At 39.7% G+C, this 23,021-nt stretch overlaps 1 protein-coding gene and 1 pseudogene across 4 annotated transcripts in view; both read right to left on the bottom strand.

Moving 5' to 3' along the window:
- Positions 1 to 23,021, bottom strand: part of KLF8 (KLF transcription factor 8) — a 353,812-nt gene that overhangs the window by 195,850 nt on the left and 134,941 nt on the right. The gene's annotated exons all lie outside the window — the stretch shown is intronic.
- LOC138986316 (craniofacial development protein 2-like) lies at positions 1,095 to 2,018 on the bottom strand (annotated as a pseudogene).

Here is a 23,021-nt window from a genome sequence, read left to right as displayed (position 1 = left end):
CATACAAATTTCTAAAGAGGCAGGTCAGGTGGTCTGGTATTTCTACCTCTTTCAGAATTCCACAGTTTATTGTGATCCACACAGTCAAAGGCTTTGGCATAGTCAATAAAGCAGAAACAGATGTTTTTCTGGAACTCTCTTGCTTTTTTGATGATCCAGCAGATGTTGGCAATTTGATCTCTGGTTCCTCTGTCCCTTCTAAAACCAGCTTGAACATCTGGAAGTTCACAGTTCACGTATTGCTGAAGCCTGGCTTGGAGAATTTTGAGCATTACTTTACTAGCGTGTGAGATGAGTGCAATTGTGCGGTACTTTGAGCATTCTTTGGCATTGCCTTTCTTTGGGATTGGAATGAAAACTGACCTTTTCCAGTCCTGTGGCCACTGCTGAGCTTTCCATATTTGCTGGCATATTGAGTGCAGCACTTTCACAGCATCATCTTTCAGGATTTGAAATAGCTCAACTGGAATTCCATCACCTCCACTAGCTTTGTTCATAGTGATGCTTTCTAAGGTCCACTTGATTTCCCATTCCAGGATGTCTGGCTCTAGGTGAGTGATCACACCATCGTGATTACCTTGGTTGTGAAGATCTTTTTTTGTACAGTTCTTCTGTGTATTCTTGCCACCTCTTCTTAATATCTTCTGCTTCTGTTTGGTCCATACCATTTCTGTCCTTTATCGAGCCCATCTTTGCATGATATGTTCCCTTGGTATCTCTAATTTTGTTGAAATGATCTCTCGTCTTTTCCATTCTGTTCTTTCCCTGTATTTCTTTGCACTGATCGCTGAGGAAGGCTTTCTTATCTCTTCTTGCTATTCTTTGGAATTCTGCATTCAGATGCTTATATTTTTCCTTTTCGCCTTTGCTTTTCACTTCTCTTCTTTTCACAGCTATTTGTAAGGCCTCCCCAGACAGCCATTTTGCTTTTTTGCATTTCTTTTCCATGGGGATGGTCTTTATCCCTGTCTCCTGTACAATGTCATGAACCTCAGTCCATAGTTCCTCAGGCACTCTATCAGATCTAGGCCCTTAAATCTATTTCTCACTTCCACTGTATAATCATAAGGAATTTGATTTACATCATACTTGAATGATCTAGTGGTTTTCCCTACTTTCTTCAATTTAAGTCTGAATTTGGCAATAAGGAGTTCATGATCTGAGCCACAGTCAGCTCCCTGTCTTGATTTTGTTGACTGTATAGAGCTTCTCTATCTTTGGCTGGGAAGAATATAATCAATCTGATTTCGGTGTTGACCATCTGGTAATGTCCATGTGTAGAGTCTTCTCTTGTGTTGCTGGAAGAGGGTGTTTGGTATGACCAGTGCATTTTCTTGGGAAAACTCTATTAGTCTTTGCCCTGTTTCATTCCGTATTCCAAGGCCAAATTTGCCTGTTACTCCAGGTGTTTCTTGGCTTCCTACTTTTGCATTCCAGTCCCGTATAATGAAAAGGACATCTTTTTTGGGTGTTAGTTCTAAAAGGTTTTGTAGGTCTTCATAGAATTGTTCAACTTCAGCTTCTTCAGCGTTACTGGTTGGGGCATAGACTTGGATTACTGTGATAGTGAATGGTTTGCCTTGGAAACGAACAGAGATCATTCTGCTGTTTTTGAGATTGCATCCAAGTACTGCATTTTGGACTCTTTTGTTGACCATGATGGCTACTCCATTTCTTCTGAGGGATTCCTGCCTGCAGTAGTACATATAATGGTCATCTGAGTTAGATTCATCCATTCCAGTCCATTTTAGTTCGCTGATTCCTAGAATGTCGATGTTCACTCTTGCCATCTCTTGTTTGACCACTTCCAATTTGCCTTGATTCATGGACCTGACATTCCAGGTTCCTATGCAATATTGCTCTTTACAGCATTGGACCTTGCTTCTATCACCAGTCACATCCACAACTGGGTATTGTTTTTTCTTTAGCTCCATCCCTTCATTCTTTCTGGAGTTATTTCTCCACTGATCTACAGTAGCATATTGGACACCTACTGACCTGGGGAGTTCCTCTTTCAGTGTGCTATCATTTTGCCTTTTCATTTTGTTCATGGGTTCTCAAGGCAAGATAATCCTACATTCCTTAGGATTTTATAACAATAATGTATCCTGCTTGAGGACAGTCTCTGGAAAATAACCTTCTGGCTAATCCTGTTATCTTAATATGTAAATTATGGGAGTAGGTCTAGTGAGGTCTTTACAACCTCCAGACCTTCTTTTGATTCATTATAATAACTAATTGGAGAGTATATAATTCCATTGCTAACACTAGCAAGGAGGTACTCTTTCTGCCCCCTTCTGATGTCTACGTCAGAAGTTTTCTCTATTTCTTTTATACTTTAATAAAACTCTATTGCACAAAAGCTCTGAGCAATCAAGCCTTGTCTCTGACCCCGGATTGAATTCTTCTCTGGAGGCCAAGAATCCTGGCATCTTTTCGTGGTTTAGCAACAACCTTTCACTACCTTGATTATCAGAATAAACTCCTAATTAGTCTCCCTGTATCCAATTTTGCTCTCATACACTACAGCTAGGATTGATTATTCCAAAATCAGAAATTTCTCAGTGATGTCTTATTGTCCTTAAGATAATAGATAAAATATCTTAACATGGCTTACAAGAATGTTTCATACATTTTTCCCTAGCCTCATCTCCTCAACAAGGACTTGCCACCTGTCAGGATAATGCTTTGCAAGCCAAAGTACAGGAATTCTTGTTGAATGTCATGCTTCCTCTTTATATATTTGGCAGAATAATTTTCCTTAGTAACAATCACAATTTTAAGTTGGGCATGTTGTGCATCTTTGTGATTAGGATTTCTATATTTGTCTCTCCCACTAAACCTCCTTTTTTTGGCCACACTGCATGGCATTTGGGACATGAGTTCCCCAACCAGAGATTAAACCCATACCTCCTGCATTGGGAGCCCAGAATCTTAACTGGACTGCCAGGGAAGTCCCTAGACTTCATTTTTGGTGAAGGCAGAATCCAGGTCAGTTTTACTCTCAGGTGTAACATGCTGTTTGGAAGAAAGTAGATGATCAATAAATATTTGTTACCTCACATAAGCTAATTGAATAATATCCTCTTTTTTTTTTTTTTGGCTAAGTGTGCATCTTTTGACTCCTCTCCTCTATAAAGCTCCTGAATGTGCCTGAATGACAAGGGATCATAATAGTGGAGGCAGGGTTAAGTGAAGTAGGTTTTTCCCATTAGTAATAATTGGGTAAGAACTTGGGCTGAAATTAGTCTATAGCTCTGTAATAATAATAATACACATGAATCGGGTATAGCTAGTCTGCTAGACACCACCTGTAGAAAGACATTTAATTCCTGCAAGAATCCTGAAAGTACTGTTATCTCTATTTTGCAGATGAAGAAATTAAGATAGAACTTAAGTAACTTTGCCAGGATCACATAGGATATCACACCTTTCAGTTCTCTTGATTGTTTCTGGATTCAAAGAACATTGGACAAGCCACAGAATCCTCAGAAATAGGTTCTAGAGAAGCAGTCCCCAATCCTTTTGGCACTAGGGGCCAGTTTTATGGAAGACAATTTTTCCATGGATTGGAGCAGGGGATGGTTTCATGATGATTCAAGCACATTACATTTATTGTACACTTTATTTCTTTTATTATTACATTGTAATATATAATGAAATAATTATATAATTCTCATTTGCCACTCACTGATAGGGTTGTGATATGAGTCTGCAAGCAATTGATTATGGTCACTGTGCAGTCAAATCTCTCTGTTAATGATAATCTGTATTTGAGCCACTCCCCAGTACTAGCATCACCATCTCAGCTCCACCTCAGATCATCAGGCATTAGATTCTTATAAGGAATATGCAAGCTATATCCCTCGCATACACAGTTCACAGTAGTGTTTACACTCCTACAAGAATCTAATGCCACCACTGATCTGACAGGAGGCAGAGCTCAGACAGTAATGCAAGAAATCAGGAGCAGTTGTAAATACAGATGAAGCTTTGTTCTCTAGCCCACGGCTCACGTCCTGCTGTGTGGCCCTTGTTCCTAACCAATACAGGTCCATGGCCCAGGGGGTTGGGGCCCCTAGTGTAGAGATCTAAGTAAGAAACTTAAATCTGCACAAATTTTGAACAAGGAAGTCTTATCTAATGACTCTAGTAGAAATGAAGCAAGAGGCACTATTCCATGGTCACCAAAAGGGTCATTTATTGTGGAATTATTTTTGCATTTAGGATTTGCTTTAAAATTAGACTTGACAATTTCAGCCAATATTATTGTTCCCATTTTAGAGCATCCGAAATGCACAGTATCTGTGAAAAAAAAAAATTACCTTGCACAAAATCAAGATTTTTGTGACAGTACTTAAAACTCCAGTACATCATGGTTCTCACACTTGAGTGTGCATTAGGATCACCTGGATGTCTTGTTAAAAACAGATTGCAGGGCTCCACCCCAGGGTTTCTGATTTAGTAGATTGTGAGTGGGACCCAAGATTCTCATTTCTAGCAAATTCCCAGGTTATGCTGATGCTGCTATTCTGGGAACCATGTTTAGGAAACTAATAGTCTGAGTTTTTTCTCATTAGGGTACTGGGAATATACATCCTGCTAGCCTGTTATTGCTCTACAGGTATTAGAAACCAAGAGTTGACTGATCTATAGGAAGTTCTTTTTGTTGATTTTCAGGACAAATAATTTTTTGTGTAGTTAATTAAATATTTGTTTTCCATTTATAGAAGTAGCTAATAATAATGACTACCTTATTCTGAGTACCTATTCCACTGTCAAGCACTTTGTAGACATTACTTCATTTATCCCTCACCTCAGCACTGAAACTCTCATTTTATCCTGGGTAGAAGCTGAAGGCCCAGTGACGAAAATGATGGCTGAAGATAAAGGTGACTCTGAAGAACACAACTGGAGAGAATAAATCATCATCATCATTATCTAACATTAGTGGAACACTGTGATAATCCCAATAGTGGCCTTATTTAATCCATACAACCACCCTCATGGTTAATACCCTAGTCTTATAGCCAAGTTCATGCCAGAATGTGTGTGTGTTTAATCTCTACTGTCTCCCAATGCTCAGTCTCAGGCTTTTGAATGTACCCATTTTGAATTGGGTGGATGGGGGTGACAGTAATGTAAGTAGGAGATTCTAGTCTTATGATAGTTAAGGATCATATTTTAGGGAGATTATTATTAGAAAAAAATTAGTCTGGTAGCTTTAGCAATGGTCCATTCCCCAGATGCTTAGAGCTCCTCAATTTTAATCATCTGTCTGTCTGCACAGAACTCCTGGCAGATACATTCTCCCTGATGGACAAGCTTCAATAACTGACAATGATCACCTGTGTTTGATAATACATATTATTCAGAGAGTTCTCCAAACAGCTTTAAATTCCTTCAAAATCCTATCACAGGCAGAGCCTTAAAAAAATAAAAAATCACTTGTCTAAGGCTTCACACCCCCTAAAAACATCAAATTTCAACTTTCATCTTTATTGCTAAATTGCAGCATTGAAAGATTTCATCATATGAATTCAAATGTAGAGCCTATGATGGGAGCACACTTCCTATGGTACATTTTTGATATTTCTATATAACAATTTAAAAAATCTTTTAATAGCACTGTATTATTTATGCTTATTAAAATATCATTTTGTTTAATGTGATAATTTGAAACATACCACAATTTTGTGGACATTTTTTATATTTAATTTAAAAATATTCTGATAATTTCAACAAAAAGAAGTAATCCAGATTCCTTTGACCACTGTGAGGTCTGGCCTTACGCAGACCTCCTTCCCTAAACTGGTTGTGCTCTGCTGTGCTTAGTCACTCAATCGTGTCCAGCTCTTTGCTGCCCCAAGGACTGTAGGATCCTCTGTCCATGGGGATTCTCCAAGCAAGGATACTGGAGTGGGTTGCCATGCCCCTCCTCCAGGGGATCTTCCCAACTCAGGGATCGAACCCAGGTCTCCCTCATTGCAGGCAGGTTTTTTACCATCTGAGCCAGCAGGGAAGCCCTGAACTGACTAAATTCTTTAATCCCACATCTTTACTCTCTCAAGGTGAAAACCTAACCTAATCCTCACTGCCGGGAGCCGGTGAGGCATTCCACTCGTGACAAAGGTCATGAGGAAGGAGGCTCGGCATACGCAAAGGCAGGATCGAGCCTCAGGAGTCCCCCTGGATATTCTCGAGCATCTACCCCCAAAAAACCAGAGTCTGCCTACTTTATTGCTTTGTGCTCTCACCTCTGACTTTACTAGGGGCTGTCCCCCCACCACCATCTCGCTCTCTCTGTCAAAGAGTTAACTTAGAGCTCCAATTAATAAAGTTCCTGGGCAATTAGGAGTGTTTAAATCCAAACCCCTCAGATAGCTCTCTAACTTGCCTGACAAGTTTACCCGGAGTCCTACAGCTATGCATACGATTGTTTACAGTCTCCCAGCCTCGGGAGGCACGGAAAGCTTAAGATATTCAAACAGCTTAGAGCCTCTCAGAGAGTTAGAAACTGTCAGTATAAAACTAGTTAAATATTTCATTGATGAGCCAATGCTTGCTGCCAAGTTTCCACATCCCCTGAATTGTATCCTTGAATGTGTATTAATTAATATAGTTGGTATGTAGAAAAAATAAGTAGTGGCTTTAGTGTTAGCAACTTTAGACCCTTAAGGTAATAAATTCTTTCCTTTGTTGTAAACCCATTACGCCTCTGCCCTATAGGAATGTAATTTTATCTAACACCTTCGGAAGATGGCGCCAAACCTTAAAATAGTTACTCTTAGAGAAAATAAGTCTTTGTTGATAAGTCTTTGTCAAGAGTCATAAAATGTTAATAGGCCTTCTGGCCAGAAGATGATGTAAATCACTTAAACCATTTGTATACGATAAATTTGCAGGACAGAAACCCTGGTTTTTGATAAGTATCAAAGACTGCTGACTTTGCATTCCCTATTATCCTCTATGTGTAACTTAGAATATAAAAACCCCTGTTGAAAATAAAGCTACGGGCCTTGCTCACCAAAGCTTGGTCTCCCCATGTCATTCTTCCCCTCAATTTCCAGCTGAGTCTCCATCTGGAGCGTGGAAATCCTCTGCGACCATTTATTTGCCTGGGCTTCTAAGACCCACTCGAGAAGGTGTCTAAGGTGAGGCACCTTCTGCTATTCGAGAGGGCGCCTGCGGCCTCTGTGGTCAGAGCTAACCTGGTGTCACAGGTTATATTGATTACCCATGTAAACCAAGCTACTCAGCCTCTTTTCTCCACTGAATTTTCCCACTGAGCTATCCTCATTCTATTACTCTTTATATCTCTAATTAACATTTGAATAGGTCGCCAACACCGTCTCCCCTTCGAATACCCTGGATTAGCCAGGGCTGGACCTCGGCACCTCACAAGCACTTTTATAATTCTACAAACCTGTGTAGAGAGCTTCTGAAAAGGAGATTCTTTCCTCCAATTTATCTAGGGTTAAATCAAAAGAAATTTTTCATTGGCCTTCCAATTTTCTTTACGATATATGCCTAATTATAGTGAGGTAAATAGCAATTATGTGTATCAGTAAACAAATGTTAGATTGACTTTTACATTCTAGTTTATGTTACTAAAATACCATGGATCTTTTTAATCTTCATAGTATATTGCTCAGAGAGAATGAAGATCTGCTTATGGATAGATTATTAATTTTAAGATGAGACATTGGCAGCATGTTTATTGTCAGCTTTGTATATATGACACAGCCAATTTATGTAGGAGTTCTTATCACAGAACATGTTTTGAATCAGAAAAAGGATTGTTTTTATCAGACCCCCAAATACATCCACTATTGAGCAGGACTCTTTGCTTTTCATCACTAACCCAAACTGGGTTCAGCTCCCAGAACTCTAGCCTAGGTGTATATACCTAGGCTATATATATATATACCTCACTACTCTCTGTAGCAGAGGAGAGTATGAATGCTTTATATGGTACCTCAGACACAGAGTTCTAAATTAATTTAATCCAAAGATCAAAATCCTTCATCCCTGCCCCTAGAAACAGATTACCTTTGGATCTCCTCTGTGCAGATACAGGCACTGGTACAGGTTTTCCTTGTTTTCCTTTCTGCTATTGGTATGTGATGCAAGTCAGATGATTCTGTCTCTTAGTAAGGCCACTTTTGCAACGGATGATCAGAAGTCCCATCTCAGACCCAACTGGTTGTTGGGATTCTGCCAATTACATCACTAGCAGTGATTTCACTCCCACCTGGTCTACAGCAAGTAACCCTAGCTACACAGCCAAGTATCTATAGGCTAGGTATATCTACCACCCATCCTTCTTCAGTGTCCTGTCCCTTTCTTATTAATTTCTCTCTGTATTACCAATCCTAATTTACTTCTTCATTTCAATGTTCTGCCTGTCAGAATATCTGTTAACTCCAATGATGTTTTCTTATCTCAAAAACATAATTCCCTTTGTTCATAAAGTTCAGTAAAATCCTCAGAAGTACTGCTACTAGACTTCCGGGAGGGGCAGTAAATCCCCTCCATAATACCTTTTGTTCTAACTCTTGGGTCTACGAAATATAATCAGCCTTTTAAAGGTATAATTGAGGCTGATATGGAAGAATCCTGGGTTCTGCATCCCCAGTTAGTTGAGGATGAGGCTGGGATCTTCCCGATGCAGGGATCAAATCCGAGTCTCCCACACTGCAAGCAGACACTTTACCCTCTGAGCCACCAGGGAAGTCCCAGTTAGTTAGAACCTGGAGCAATTAACCTTTCATTTAGTCCTAGTGGATTATACCAGAAAAATACTATCAATAATAAATTCTTCCACAGCACCAGAATTGTAGTGGAGATATTCTGTTTTCTAATAGGCATTCTACATATGAAAATATTGCCAGGATGTAGCTCACTCTCTTTGAGTATGCCTCTAATAGAAAATCTTTGAGTACTGATTTTTGCTATTGAGTTCAGTTCAGTCGTGTCTGACTCTTTGCGACTCCATGAATTGCAGCACGCTAGGCCTCCCTGTCCATCACCGTCTCCCGGAGTTCACTCAGACTCACGTCCATTGAGTCAGTGATGCCATCCAGCCATCTCATCCTCTCTTGTCCCCTTCTCCTCCTGCCCCAAATCCCTCCCAGCATCAGAGTCTTTTCCAATGAGTGAACTCTTTGCATGAGGTGGCCAAAGTACTGGAGTTTCAGCTTTACCATCATTCCTTCCAAAGAAATCCCAGGGCTGATCTCCTTCAGAATGGACTGGTTGGATCTCCCTGCAGTCCAAGGGACTCTCAAGAGTCTTCTCCAACACCATAGTTCAAAAGCATCAATTCTTCGGCACTCAGCCTTCTTCACAGTCCAACTCTCACATCCATACATGACCACTGGAAAAACCATAGCCTTGACTATTAGTTATGCTTAAATAGGCAACAGGAACTTTGACTACCATTGTGAAAAGCACTGTGCATAAGTTTGTATTTGTTTGGCACATATTGTTTGCTATGGGAGAAAGAGACTTGAAATATCAGGGGAGATCAGAGAAAGCTTACGAGAGGCTGAGTAATGCTAATAAAGTTAAGAGGAAGTACATAGGAAGAAGAAATATCATGGGCAAAGGACTGGCAGCACTAGGGTGTCACATATGGGGTTTTATATATGTCCAAAAATCAAAAAGGCGAGAGAGGTTGGAGGAAAGTGAGCGAGAATAGCACAATTTGAGGCTGGAGATACAGGAAGGGGCCAGAATATACAGGAGTTTATAGAGATCCTAAAGAGTTTTGTTTTTCTCCAAAAAGCCACTAAATTTTTTTTAGCAGAGGAGCAACATAACCAGGTATGTATTTTGAAACGTATCTTTGGCTGTATTGTAGAGATCAGATTGGAGGAGGCTGTGGTAAATTAGGGGAGACAATTTAGGTGGCTGGTGCAGGAGTTCAGCAATAAAATATTGTAATTTAGATCATAGCTTACATTATAGATTACATTATAGCTCAGGTAGAGACTGAAGATGCAAAGAAATTTCATATTAGAGAAACTTAGGAGGTACTATAAACAGAATTTGGTAAGGGATTTAATACTGGAGATGAGGGAGAGGGAACTGAAAATAACTGAACACAGAAATTCCACTCCTGAGCCACAGAAAACCATAATTACAAAAGATACATGCATTCCAATGTTCACTTCAGCACTATTTACAATAGTCGAGGAATGGAAGCAACATATATGTCCATCAACAAAGGAATGGATGAAGAAGATGTGGCACATATACACAATGAAATATTTACTCAGCCATAAAAAGGAACAAAACTGCACCATTTGCAGAGATTTGGATGGACCCAGACTGTCACTCAGAGTGAAGTAAGTCAGAAAGACTAAAAACAAATATCATATAGTAATACATATATGTGAAATCTGGAAAACTGATACAGATGAACCTGTTTCCAAAGCATAGAGTCACAGACATGGAGAACAAATGTATGGACACCAAGTTGGGGAAAGAGGGTGTTGGATGACTTGCGAGATTGGAATTTATATATATATATATACACACACTGCTGCTGCTGCTGCTAAATCGCTTCAGTCGCGTCCGACTCTGTGCGACCCCATAGATGGCAGCCCACCAGGCTCCCCCGTCCCTGGGATTCTCCAGGCAAGAACACTGGAGTGGGTTGCAATTTCCTTCTCCAATGCATAAAAGTGAAAATTGAAAGTGAAGTCGCTCAGTCGTGTCTGAGTCTTAGCAACCCCATGGACTGCAGCCTACCGGGCTCCTCTGCCCATGGGATTTTCCAGGCAAGAGTACTGGAGTGGGGTGCCATTGCCTTCCCCCTTATATGCACTGCTGCTGCTGCTGCTAAATTGCTTCAGTCGCGTCCGACTCTGTGCGACCCCATATACAGCAGCCCAACAGGCTCCCCCATCCCTGGGATTCTCCAGGCAAGAATACTGGAGTGGGTTGCCATTTCCTTCTCCAATGTATGAAAGTGAAAAGTGAAAGTGAAGTTGCTCAGTCGTGTCCGACTCTTAGCGACCCCATGGACTGCAGCCTACCAGGCTCCTCCGTCCATGGGATTTTCCAGGCAAGAGTACTGGAGTGGGGTGCCATTGCCTTCTCCCATGTATACACTACTATGTATGAAATAGGTAACTAATGATAACCTACTGTATTGCATAGGGAACTCCACTCAATGCTCTGTGGTAACAAAAAGGGGATATATTGTATATGTATAGCTGATTAACTTTGCTGTATAGCAGAAATTAACACAACATTCTAAAGCAACTAAACTCCAATTAAAGAAAAAAAAGAAAATAACTGAACATGGGGTCTAAATCATTGATTCACCTTGGTTTTATCATTTAAAATCTGACAAATAATGTATGTTTGATTTTTCCTAAAACCTTCCACTGATAGGCAAGAGGCAGTATACCTCAGAATGTGGATTCTGAATCAAGATTGCCTGCACTAGAATGTTGTTTCTATTTACTTGCATTGTGGCCTTGGGTAAGTCATTTAATCTCCCTGTGCTTAGGTTTCCTGTTTTGTAAAATGGGAATAATGACAGTTTCCAACTCGTAAAATTACTCTGAGAACTAGATGAGACAATACTAGAAAGTGCTCAGCACAATGTTTGTCATGGTAAGTGGTCAATCAATATTACCAACTACTGTTCTTAGATAAGACTCTGAAAATCATTTCACTGCCCAGTAGTTCTTTGTTATAAGTCCACAGATTCATATTTTCAGGCATAGGAGGTCTTTTCTCTGTGGCTGTCTTGAGGCAAAGGGGTCATGAATGAAGCTCAGCAGTGATGGGCTCTTCTAACTGTTAACTCATTTCCCAGTCTCTTCCACTAGGTGGGCAAGAGGGAGGATGCCAAATCAAAACTGCATGGCTCATAACTAACCATAACTAATGCTGAGGCTGAAGTTCCAATACTTTGGCCACTTGATGCGAACAGCCTACTCATTAGAAAAGACCCTGATGCTGGAAAAGATTGAAGGCAAGAGGAAAAGGGGATGACAGAGGATGAGATGGTTGGATGGCATCACTGACTCAATGGACATGAGTTTGAACAAGCTATGGCAGACAGTGAAGGACAGGGAAGCCTAGCTTGCTGCAGTCCATGGGGTCACAAAGGGTCGGACAGGAGGACTGAGCGACTTAACAACAAAACAAACCCCTACAGCTGTGCTATCTAGAAGCAGCAGGAGTAATGTAATTAAAGTGGAAATAAGACCATGTCCCTTCCTTACCCAAAGCCTTTCAATGGGTTTTATCTTTACTGTTAAAAGAAAACATATTTTCCTTACCAATATGTACAAGTGCCTGCATGGTCAGAATTACCTACCTCTGTGTCTTCAGCCTCAACTTGCTTCCATTCCATTTTTCTCTCAGCAGTAGCCATACTAGACTTCTTTCAGTTTCTTATTTTGTTCATGCTCTCTCCTGCTCCATTTAGTCTTTACCTATGATATTCTTTCTGGAGTGCTAATTGCTCCTGTTTCTGACTAGTTTACTAATCATTTTTAGTCAAGCTTTCTTTGATCTCCTAAAGAGGTCAAATCATCCATTATAGCATTTAATCAGTTCAGTTCAGTCGCTCAGTCGTCTCTGACTCTTTGCGACCCCATGGACTGCAGCACACCAGGCCTCCCAGTCCATCACCAACTAACAGAGTTTACTCAAACTTATGTCCATTGAGTCGGTGATGCCATCCAATCATCTCATCCTCTGTTATCCCCTTCTCCTCCTGCCTTCAATCTTTCCCAGCATCGAGGTCTATTCAAATGACTCAGCTCTTTGCATCGGGTGGCCAAAGTATTGGTTTCAGCTTCAACATCACTCCTTCCAATGAACACCCAGGACTGATTTCCTTTAGGATGGACTGGTTGGATCTCCTTGCTGTTCAAGGGACTCTCAAGGGTCTTCTCCAACACCACAGTTCAAAAGCATCAATTCTTCAGCACTCAGCTTTCTTCACAGTCCAACTCCCACATCCATACGTGACCACTGGAAAAACCATAGCCTTGACCTGACAGAACTTTGTTGGCAAAGTAATGTCTCTGCTTTATAATATGCTGTCTAGGTTGGTCATAACTTTTCTTCCAAGGAGTAAGCATATTTTTATTTCATGGCTGCAGTCACCATCTGCAGTGATTTTGGAGCCCCCCCAAAATAAAGTATGTCACTGTTTGCATTGTTTCTCTATCTGTTTGCATGAAATGATGGGACTGGATGCCATGATCTTTGTTTTCTAAATGTTGAGCTTTCAGCCAAGTTTTTCACTGTTCTCTTTCATTTTCACCATGAGCCTCTTTAGTTCTTCTTTGCTTTCTGCCATAAGGGTGGTGTCATCTGCATATTTGAGGTTATTGATATTTCTCCCAGCAATCTTGATTCCAGCTTGTGCTTCTTCCAGCCCAGGGTTTCTCAAGACGTACTCTGCATATAAGTTCCATGTCCAGTTCTAACTGTTGCTTCTTGACCTGCATACAGATTTCTCAAGAGGCTGGTCAGGTGGTCTGGTAGTCCCATCTCTTTCAGAATTTTCCACAGTTTATTGTGATCCACACAGTCAAAGGCTTTGGAATAGTCAATAAAGCAGAAATAGATGTTTTTCTGGAACTCTCTTGCTTTTTCAATGATCCAGCAGATGTTGGCAATCTAATCTCTGGTTCCTATGCCTTTTCTAAAACCAGCTTGAACATCTGGAAGTTCACAATTCACATATTGCTGAAGCCTGGCTTGGAGAATTTTGAGCATTACTTTGCTAGTGTGTGAGATGAGTGCAATTGTGCAGTAGTTAGAACATTCTTTGGTATTGCCTTTCTTAGGGATTGTAATGAAAACTGACCGTTCACACTCCTGTGTCCACTGCTGAGTTTTCCAAATTTGCTGGCATATTGAATGCAGCACTTTCACAGCATCATCTTTCAGGATTTGATATAGCTCGACTGGAATTCCATCACCTCCACTTTCTTCATAGTGATGCTTTCTAAGGCCCACTTGACTTTCCATTCCAGGATGTCTGGCACTAGGTGAGTGATCACACCATCGTGATTACCTTGGTTGTGAAGTTCTTTTTTGTACAGTTCTTCTGTGTATTCTTGCCACCTCTTCTTAATATCTTCAGCTTCTTTAGGTCCATACCATTTCTGTTCTTTATTGAGCCCATCTTTGCATGAAATTTTCCCTTGGTAGCTCTAATTTTCTTGAAGAGATCTATAGTCTTTCCCATTCTATTGTTTTCCTTTATTTCTTTGCACTGATCACTGAAGAAGGCTTTCTTATCTCTCCTTGCTATTCTTTGGAACTCTGCATTCAAATGGGTATATCCTTCCTTTTCTCTTTTGCTTTTGGCTTCTCTTCTTTTCACAGCTATTTGTAAGGCCTCCTTAGACAGCCATTTTGCTCTTTTGCATTTCTTTTTCTTGGGGATGGTCTTGCTCCCTGTCTCCTGTACAATGTCATAAACCTCCGTCCATAGTTCATCAGGCACTCTGTCCATAACATCTAGTCCCTTAAATCTATTTCTCACTTTCACTGTATAATTGTTACGGATAATAACATCATATTTTTTCTTTGTTACACATCATAGATACAAGTTGATATCCATATGATTAATGATAATTATCAGTAAGAAACCCAGGTCTTCTCTCAAAAATTATATACGTAAAACATCTTGGAAGGTGACTACTCAATACAAGTCATGCCTTTAGATTACAGCCCTGGACAATACAGATGTTTCTGACTTGTAAGGAGAAAGAGAAGAGTTCCAGGAGGAGCAGCCCAAGGGCAGGAGAGAAGCCAGGAGACTGAATAATGGAGAGCAAAGAGACACTATTATTAAGGAACTACAGGCTAATAGCATTGAATGTAACAGGCCTGGGGAGGAGTCCCAAGCTTCCATATCTCTGCTGCTCACTTCTCCTTCATCAATCCAGATTGTAAATACTTGTTTAACAAAATATCTAGTGCATATGTCAGATGCTACACAGGGTGCTGAAGTTACTGTAAATATCAAAATAGCTCTCCCTGCAGGCAGCACTCACACAAAGATGACAACACTGAAGCACCGAGTATTTTAAAAAGCTAATGTGAGTTTTCAAAAATAAGGATCCATGTCAGCCTTGGTGGGAAGGGGCCGAGGTAAAGGCAAGGAGAAGGAAATCCATTATTATGAAAATAAGACTCCAGGTTCATCACATTATGGATTTCATCTGAGTAACGGTGTTAAAAATCCTCACTGTGGGCTCTCTTTCTCACCCTTCTTCACTCACAAATTGAGTCAAGATGACCTTTGGGTTATGGGACCAAGGAAGCCAGTCTGTATGCAGCCATTTGACTTGGAGAGAACCCAGAATTTAAAATCAGTTAATGCCTTAGTGTTTTGCACAACAGAGATGCTTGAGTCTTCACTCCAAACTGATTTCTTGCCCAGTGTACAGGTAAAACAAAAATATCTTGAACCCTGTGCTTAGTAGTAAACATTTTAAAGGATAACAATAATAAGATACAATTTTTCATGGAATCCTCAGCATTTAAAAAGATTAGTGAAAGTCTCTAGGGTTTGTGAAATTGTAGATTTTGTAATGTGACAGTGAGGTTGCAGTGTTACTTTCTTGCTGCTAAACTGTCACTAAAGGTGGGGTTATGGGGAGGGTTCTGAATTTAAGACTATCCTCAGAACAATCATCTGAAGGGGCAGAGTAGTACAGAAGAAAGACCTTTCAAATTAGAACCAGAGAAAAGCATAGATATCAGAAAATAGCAGATTTCACTTCCTTGGATGGGAGAAGAGACCTCACAAAAATATAAAGAAACCAAAGGTTGATGTCATGAGTAGCCAATAAGAAGTTACTGAGATTTCTGAATGCATTCTGAAATTTGAATCACCACTGATTTCTGGAGAATGATTGACTATTTAAAACTTGAAGTTCTTTTGAATAAACTGACCAGGCATGCAAATCTCCATTTATAATGAGTTCATATCTTGGCAATTTCCTTCCTTTAAGAAAATAAAGTTTATTTATGAATTTTGGGTATGTGGGTATGTATGAAATGCTTATCTACAGGAAATACAATATGAAAAAGAAAATTCAAAGCATAGGAGTGATCGTAAAAACAATCTTTTCATTCTTACCCATTTTTTGTAAGACCTAGAGGCCAGGAGGAATGTGATTTGATCACAAATGAGAAACTAGGGTAGTGGAGGATAGAATGAGAGCAAGAATTACATTTACATTTTGGCATTACCAAAAAAATGCAAAGATTACCCTAATATATTGAAGCCTTGGAGACCAGGAAAACAGTGTTGTCTGACCCCTAAAGGGAAAGTTGGGAGGGGGAAAATCTTAAAAGGACAATGAATAACATTATTTTTGCCCATGATACGGGCATCTCACCATATCCATGGTCCTAACCTGTGCTCTGACTTTCATCTAAAAGTCAGAAGGTGTTAAATCAGTCTTTCTAGACAAAAATCAGGAATCTGATGATTAGGCCAATGCCATAGAAGCACTTAAGGGTGAATTTTGGAAATTTTATCTCATAAAGTATTATTGTCTTCCTATTCTATCCTTCTTAAGATCTGAATTTTGTAAGCTGTTGTTCAGTCCCTAAGTTGTGTCTGATTCTTTGCAACCCCATGGACTGCAGCATGCCAGGCTTCCCTGTCATTCACTATTTCATGGAGTTTGCTCAAATCCATGTGCATTGAGTTGATGATGCTATCTAACTATCTCATTCTCTGCTGCCCCTTTCTCTTTTTACCTCCAATCTTTCCCAGTATCAAGGTCTTTTCCAATGAGTTGACTCTTTGCATCAGGTGGCCAAAGTATTGGAGCTTCAGCTTCAACATCAATGCTTCCAATGAATATTCAGGTTGATTTCCTTTAGGATTGACTGGGTTTGGTCTCCTTGCAGTCCAAGGGATTCTCAAGCATCTCCTCCAGCACCACAATTCAGAGTCATCCATTCTTCAGCATTCAGCCTTCTTTATGGTCCAGCTTTCACATGTGTACATGACTACTGGAAAAAACATAGCTTTGAACATACAGACCTTTGTTTGCAAAGTGATGTATTTGCTTTTTAATATACTGTTTAGGTTTGTTATAGCTTTTCTTCCAAGGAGCAAGTGTCTTTTAATTTCATGGCTGCAGTTACTGTCTGCAGTGATTTTGGAACCCAAGGAAATTAAATCTGTTACTGTTTTCACTTTTCCCCCTTCTATTTGCCATTAAGTGATAGACTGGATGCCATGATCTTAGTTTTTTGAATATTCAGTTTTAAGCCAGCTTTTTAACTGTCCTCTTTCACTCTCATCAAGAGGCTCTTTAGTTCCTCTTCACCTTCTGTCATTGGAGTAATATCATCTGCATACGTGAGGTTGTTGATATTTCTCCCAGCAATCTTCATTCCATCCTGTGATTTATCTAGCCCACCATTTCACATGAAGTACTCTGCATATAAATTAAATAAGTTGGGTGACAATATACAGCCTTGACACCCTCCTTTCCCAATTCTCAAACAGTTCATTGTTCCATGTCCAGTTCTAACTGTTGCTTCTTAACCTGTATACAGCTTTCTCAGGAGACAGGTAAGGTTGTCTGGTATTCCCAACTGTTTAAGAATTTTCCAGTTTGTTGTGATTCACATAGTCAAAGGCTTTAGTGTAGTCAATGAAGCAGAAGTAGATGTTTTTCTGGAATTCCCTTGCTTTTTCTATGATCCAACTAATATTGGCAATTTGATCTCAGGTTTCTCTGCATTTTCTAAAGCCAGCTTGTACCTCTGGAAGTTCTTGCTTCATGTACTATTGAAACCTATCTTTAAGGATTTTGAGCATCACTTTGGTAACATGTGAAATGAGTGTAATTGTATGGTAGCTTGAATATTCTTTGACATTGCCTTTCTTTGGGACTGGAATGAAAACTGACCTTTTCCAGTCCTGTGGCCACTGAGGAGTTTTTCAAATTTCCTGACACACTGAATGCAGCACTTTAACAGCATCATCTGTTAGAATTTGAAATAGCTCAGCTGAAATTCCATCACCTCCACTAGCTTTTTTCATAGTAATGCTTCATAAGGCCCACTTCATACTCCAGGATGTCTGGCTTTCGGTGAGATAAACACCATGGTTATCAAGGTCATTAACACTTATTTTGTATAGTTTTTGTGTGTATTCATGCCACCTCTTCTTAATCTCTTCTGCTTCTGTTAGGTCCATACCATTTTTGTCCTTTATCGTGCCCGTCCTTGCATGGAATTTTCCCTTGATTTCTCCAATTTTCTTGAAGAGATTTCTAGTCTTTTCCATTCTATGGTTTTCCTCTATTTCTTTGCATTGTTCATTTAAGAAAGCTTTCTTTTTAATGGCTGAGTAATACTCCATTTATATGTGTATTATATACATATATGTGTATATGTACCACAGCTTTCTTATCCATTCATCTGCTGATGGACATCTAGGTTGCTTCCATGTCCTGGCTATTATAAATAGTGCTGCAATGAACACTGGTGTACACGTGTCTCTTTCAGTTCTGGTTTCCTCAGTGGGTATGCCCAGCAGTGGGACTGCTGGGTCATAAGGCAGTTCTAATGAGGTGGATGAAACTGGAGCCTATTATACAGAGTGAAATAAGCCAGAAATAAAAACACCAATACAGTATACTAACGCATATATACGGAATTTAGAAAGATGGTAACAATAACACTGTATACGAGATAGCAAAAGAGACACTGATGTATAGAACAGTCTTGTGGACTCTGTGGGAGAAGGAGAGGGTGGGATGATTTGGGAGAATGGCACTGAAACATGAATAATATCATATATGAAACGAGTCACCAGTCCAGGTTTGATGAACTATACTGGATGCTTGGGGCTGGTGCACTGGGACGACTCAGAGGGATGGTATGGGGAGGGAGGAGGGAGGAGGGTTCAGGATGGGGAACACGTGTATACCTGTGGTGGATTCATGTTGATATATGGCAAAACCAATACAATATTGTAAAGTTAAAAAATAAAATTAAAAAAAAATAAAGTAGTGAAAGAAAAAAAAAAGAAAGAAAGCTTTCTTATCTCCCCTTGCTGTTCTTGGGAGCCCTGCATTTAGTTGGATGTATCTTTTCCTTACTCCTTTGTTTTTTGCTTCTCTTCTTTTTTCAGCTATTTGTAAGGCCTCCTTAGACAACCATTTTGCTTTCTTGCATTTCTTTTGCTTTTGGGATGATTTTGGTCACTGCTTTCTGTAAAATGTTATGAACCACCATCCATAGTTCTTCAGGCATTCTGTTTATCAGATATAATCCCTTGAATCTATTAATCATTTCCACATATAATCGTATGGAATTTTATTTAGGTCATACTTGAATGGCCTAGTGGTTTTCCCTACTTTCTTTGATTTAAGCCTGAATTTTGCAGTAAGAGGCTCATGATCTGAGCCACAGTCAGCTCCAGGTCCTTTTTTGCTGAATGTAGAGAGTTTCTCCATCTTCAGCTGCAAAAAATATAATTAATCTGATTTCAGTATTGAACATTTGCTGATGTCCATGTATAGAGTTGTCTGTTTTGTTGTTGGGACAGGCAGCTTTCCATGACCAGTGTGTTCTCCTGACTAAACTCTGTTAGCCTTTGCCCTGCTTCATTTTGTACTCCAAGGTCAAACTTGCCTATTACTCTAGATATTTATTGAGTTCCTCCTACTTTTGCATTCCAGTCCTCTACGATGAAAAGGACATCTTTTTTTCGTGTTAGTTCAAGAAGGTCTTGTAGCTCTTCATAGAACTGTTCAACTTCAGCTTCTTCAGCATTAGTGGTTGGGACACAGACTTGGATTACTGTGATGTTGAATGGTTCACCTTGGAAATGAAGCAAGATCATTCTGTTGTTTTTCAGCTTACACCTAAGTACCGCTTTTCAGACTCTTTTATTGACTATGAGGGCTACTCCACTTCTTCTAAGGGTTTCTTGCACAGATTCGTAGGTATAATAATCATCTGAATTAAATTCACCCATTCCTGTCCATTTTAGTTCAGTGATTCCTAGACGGTGATGTTCACTAGCCATCGCCTGCTTGACCATGTCCAATTTACCTTGATTCATAGACCTAACACTCCAGGTTCCTATGCAATATTATTTTTTACAATATCAGAATTTAGTTTCATCACCAGATGCATCCACAACTGAGTGCCATTTCTGTTTTGGCCCAGCCACTTCGTTCTTTCTCTGGCTATTAGTAACCACCCTCCAACTTTCCCTAGTAGCATATTGGACACCTTCTGACCTGGAGGACTCATCTTCCAGTGTCATACATTTTTGTCTTTTCATACTGTTCATGGGGTTCTCATGGCAAGAATACTGGATTAGTTTCCCATTTCCTCCTCCAGTGAATCACGTTTTGTCATACTCTGCACTATGACCCATCTGTCTTGAGTGGCCCTGCATGGCATGCCTCACAGCTTCATTGAGTTATGCAGACCCCTTCACCATGATAAGACTATGATCCATTAATGGGAAATTTCATAGGTAAACATACTCATTTACTTTACTAATTCTCTTTGTGCTTTTTCCCCACCAAGTCTTTTCCAGGTTCATGCAGGTTAGTTCAAGGCACTGACACAAAGAGGCTAAAGAGTACAGTTGAACTTCATCAGAATTGCAGCTCTTCTGCTTAAGTAAAGTAACAAGTCATCAACCACATCACATTTACTTGTCTAGAGCAAATATAAGTTTGAAAGTAGAAAAAAAAATGTTAAATAAGAACATAGGCATTTTCAAGCAGTAAGTAGAAATCTATAAGAAAAATGATAATGTAAACATTTACCCAAAGTAATAATAATCAATATTTTTGAGTCCTATATATTAATATTAGACACTGTTCTAATTAGGCTGTATATATTAACTAATTTAATCTTACAACAGCCCTATGAAGAAGGCTCTATTATTATACCCATTTAATAGATAAAAAAGCTGAAGAGAATAAATAGTTTCCTCTCATGTCATAGCTAACAAGTAACAGAGATGGAATTTGATCCCAGAGAGACCAGCTCCAGAATCAAGCTCTTTAGGGTGCTAGGACACAATATAATTTTGAAAAATAAAAAAAATATGTGTTGAACTACATAGAGTTTTAATAAAAAATCTGCTGACTTTTTATTATTGAAATTGAAAATTAAAAAAATATAAAAGGTTTTCGTTTTATCATCTCATGATAAATTTTAAAGTCCTAAAACACTGAAGAAAGTAGAGGAAACCACTAGACCATTCAGGTATGACCTAAATCAAATCTCTTATGATTATACAGTGGAAGTGAGAAATAGATTTAAGGGACTAGATCTGATAGACATAGTGCCTGATTAACTATGGACTGAGTTTCATGACATTGTACAGGAGACAGGGATCAAGACCGTACCCATGGAAAAGAAATGCAAAAATGCAAAATGGCCATCTGAGGAGGCCTTACAAATAGCCATGAAAACAAGGGAAGTGAAAAGCAAAGGAGAAAAAGGAAGATATAAGCTTCTGAATGCAGAGTTCCAAAGAACAGCAAGAAGAGATAAGAAATCCTTCCACAGCGATCAATGCAAAGAAATAGAGGAAAACAACAGAATGGGAAAGACTAGACATCTCTTCATGAAAATTAGACATACCAAGGGAACATTTCATGCAAAGATGGGCTCAATAAAGGAGAGAAATGGTATGGTCCTAACAGAAGTAGAAGATATTAAGAAGAGGTGGCAAGAATACACAGAAGAACTGTACAAAAAAGATGTTCACCACCCAGATAATCACGATGGTGTGATCACTCACCTAGAGACAGACATCCTGGAATGTGAAGTCAAGTGGGCCTTAGAAAGCATCACTACGAAAAAAGCTAGTGAAGGTGATGGAATTCCAGTTAAGCTATATCAAATCCTAAAAGATGATGCTGTGAAAGTGCTACACTCAATATGCCAGCAAATTTGGAAAACTCAGCAGTGGCCACAGGACTGGAAAAGGTCAGTTTTCATTCCAATCCCGAAGAAAGGCAACACCAAAGAATGCTCAAACTACCGCACAATTACACTCATCTCACACGCTAGTAAAGTAATGCTCAAAATTCTCCAAGCCAGGCTTCAGCAATAGGTGAACCGTGAACTTCCTGATGTTCAAGCTGGTTTTAGAAAAGGCAGAGGAACCAAAGGTCAAATTGCGAACATCCACTGGATCATGGAAAAAGCAAGAGAGTTCCAGAAAAACATTTATTCCTGCTTTAATGACTATGCCAAAGCCTTTGACTGTGTGGATCACAATCAACTGTGGAAAATTCTGAAAGAGATGGGAATACCAGACCACCTGACCTGCCTCTTGAGAAACCTATCTGCAGGTTAGGAAGCAACAGTTAGAACTGGACATGGAACAGACTGGTTCCAAATAGGAAAAGGAGTACGTCAAGGCTGTATATTGCCAACCTGCTTATTTAACTTATACGCAGAGTACATTATGAGAAACGCTGGGTTGGAAGAAGTACAAGCTGGAATCAAGATTGCCAGGAGAAATATCAATAACCTCAGATATGCAGATGACACCACCCTTATGGCAGAAAGTGAAGAGGAACTAAAAACCTCTTGATGAAAGTGAAAGAGGAGAGTGAAAACGTTGGCTTAAAGCTCAACATTCAGAAAACGAAGATCATGGCATCCGGTCCCATCACTTCCTGGGAAATAGATGGGGAAACAGTGGAAACAGTGTCAGACTTTATTTGGGGGGGCTCCAAAATCACTGCAGATGGTGATTGCAGCCATGAAATTAAAAGACACTTGCTCCTTGGAAGAAAAGTTATGACCAACCTAGATAGCATATTAAAAAGCAGAGACGTTATTTTGCCAACAAAGGTCCGTCTAGTCAAGGCTATGGTTTTTCCAGTGGTCATGTATGGATGTGAGAGTTGGACTGTGAAGAAAGCTGAGCACCGAAGAATTGATGCTTTTGAACTGTGGTGTTGGAGAAGACTTGAGAGTCCCTTGTACTGCAAGGAGATCCAACC

Source organism: Bos mutus, chromosome X (assembly GCF_027580195.1).
Source record: "Bos mutus isolate GX-2022 chromosome X, NWIPB_WYAK_1.1, whole genome shotgun sequence".
In the NCBI taxonomy this organism is placed as follows: Eukaryota; Metazoa; Chordata; class Mammalia; order Artiodactyla; family Bovidae; genus Bos; species Bos mutus.
The sequence above is the reverse complement of the archived record's forward strand: the minus strand, read 5'-3'. Positions and strand labels throughout refer to the sequence as shown.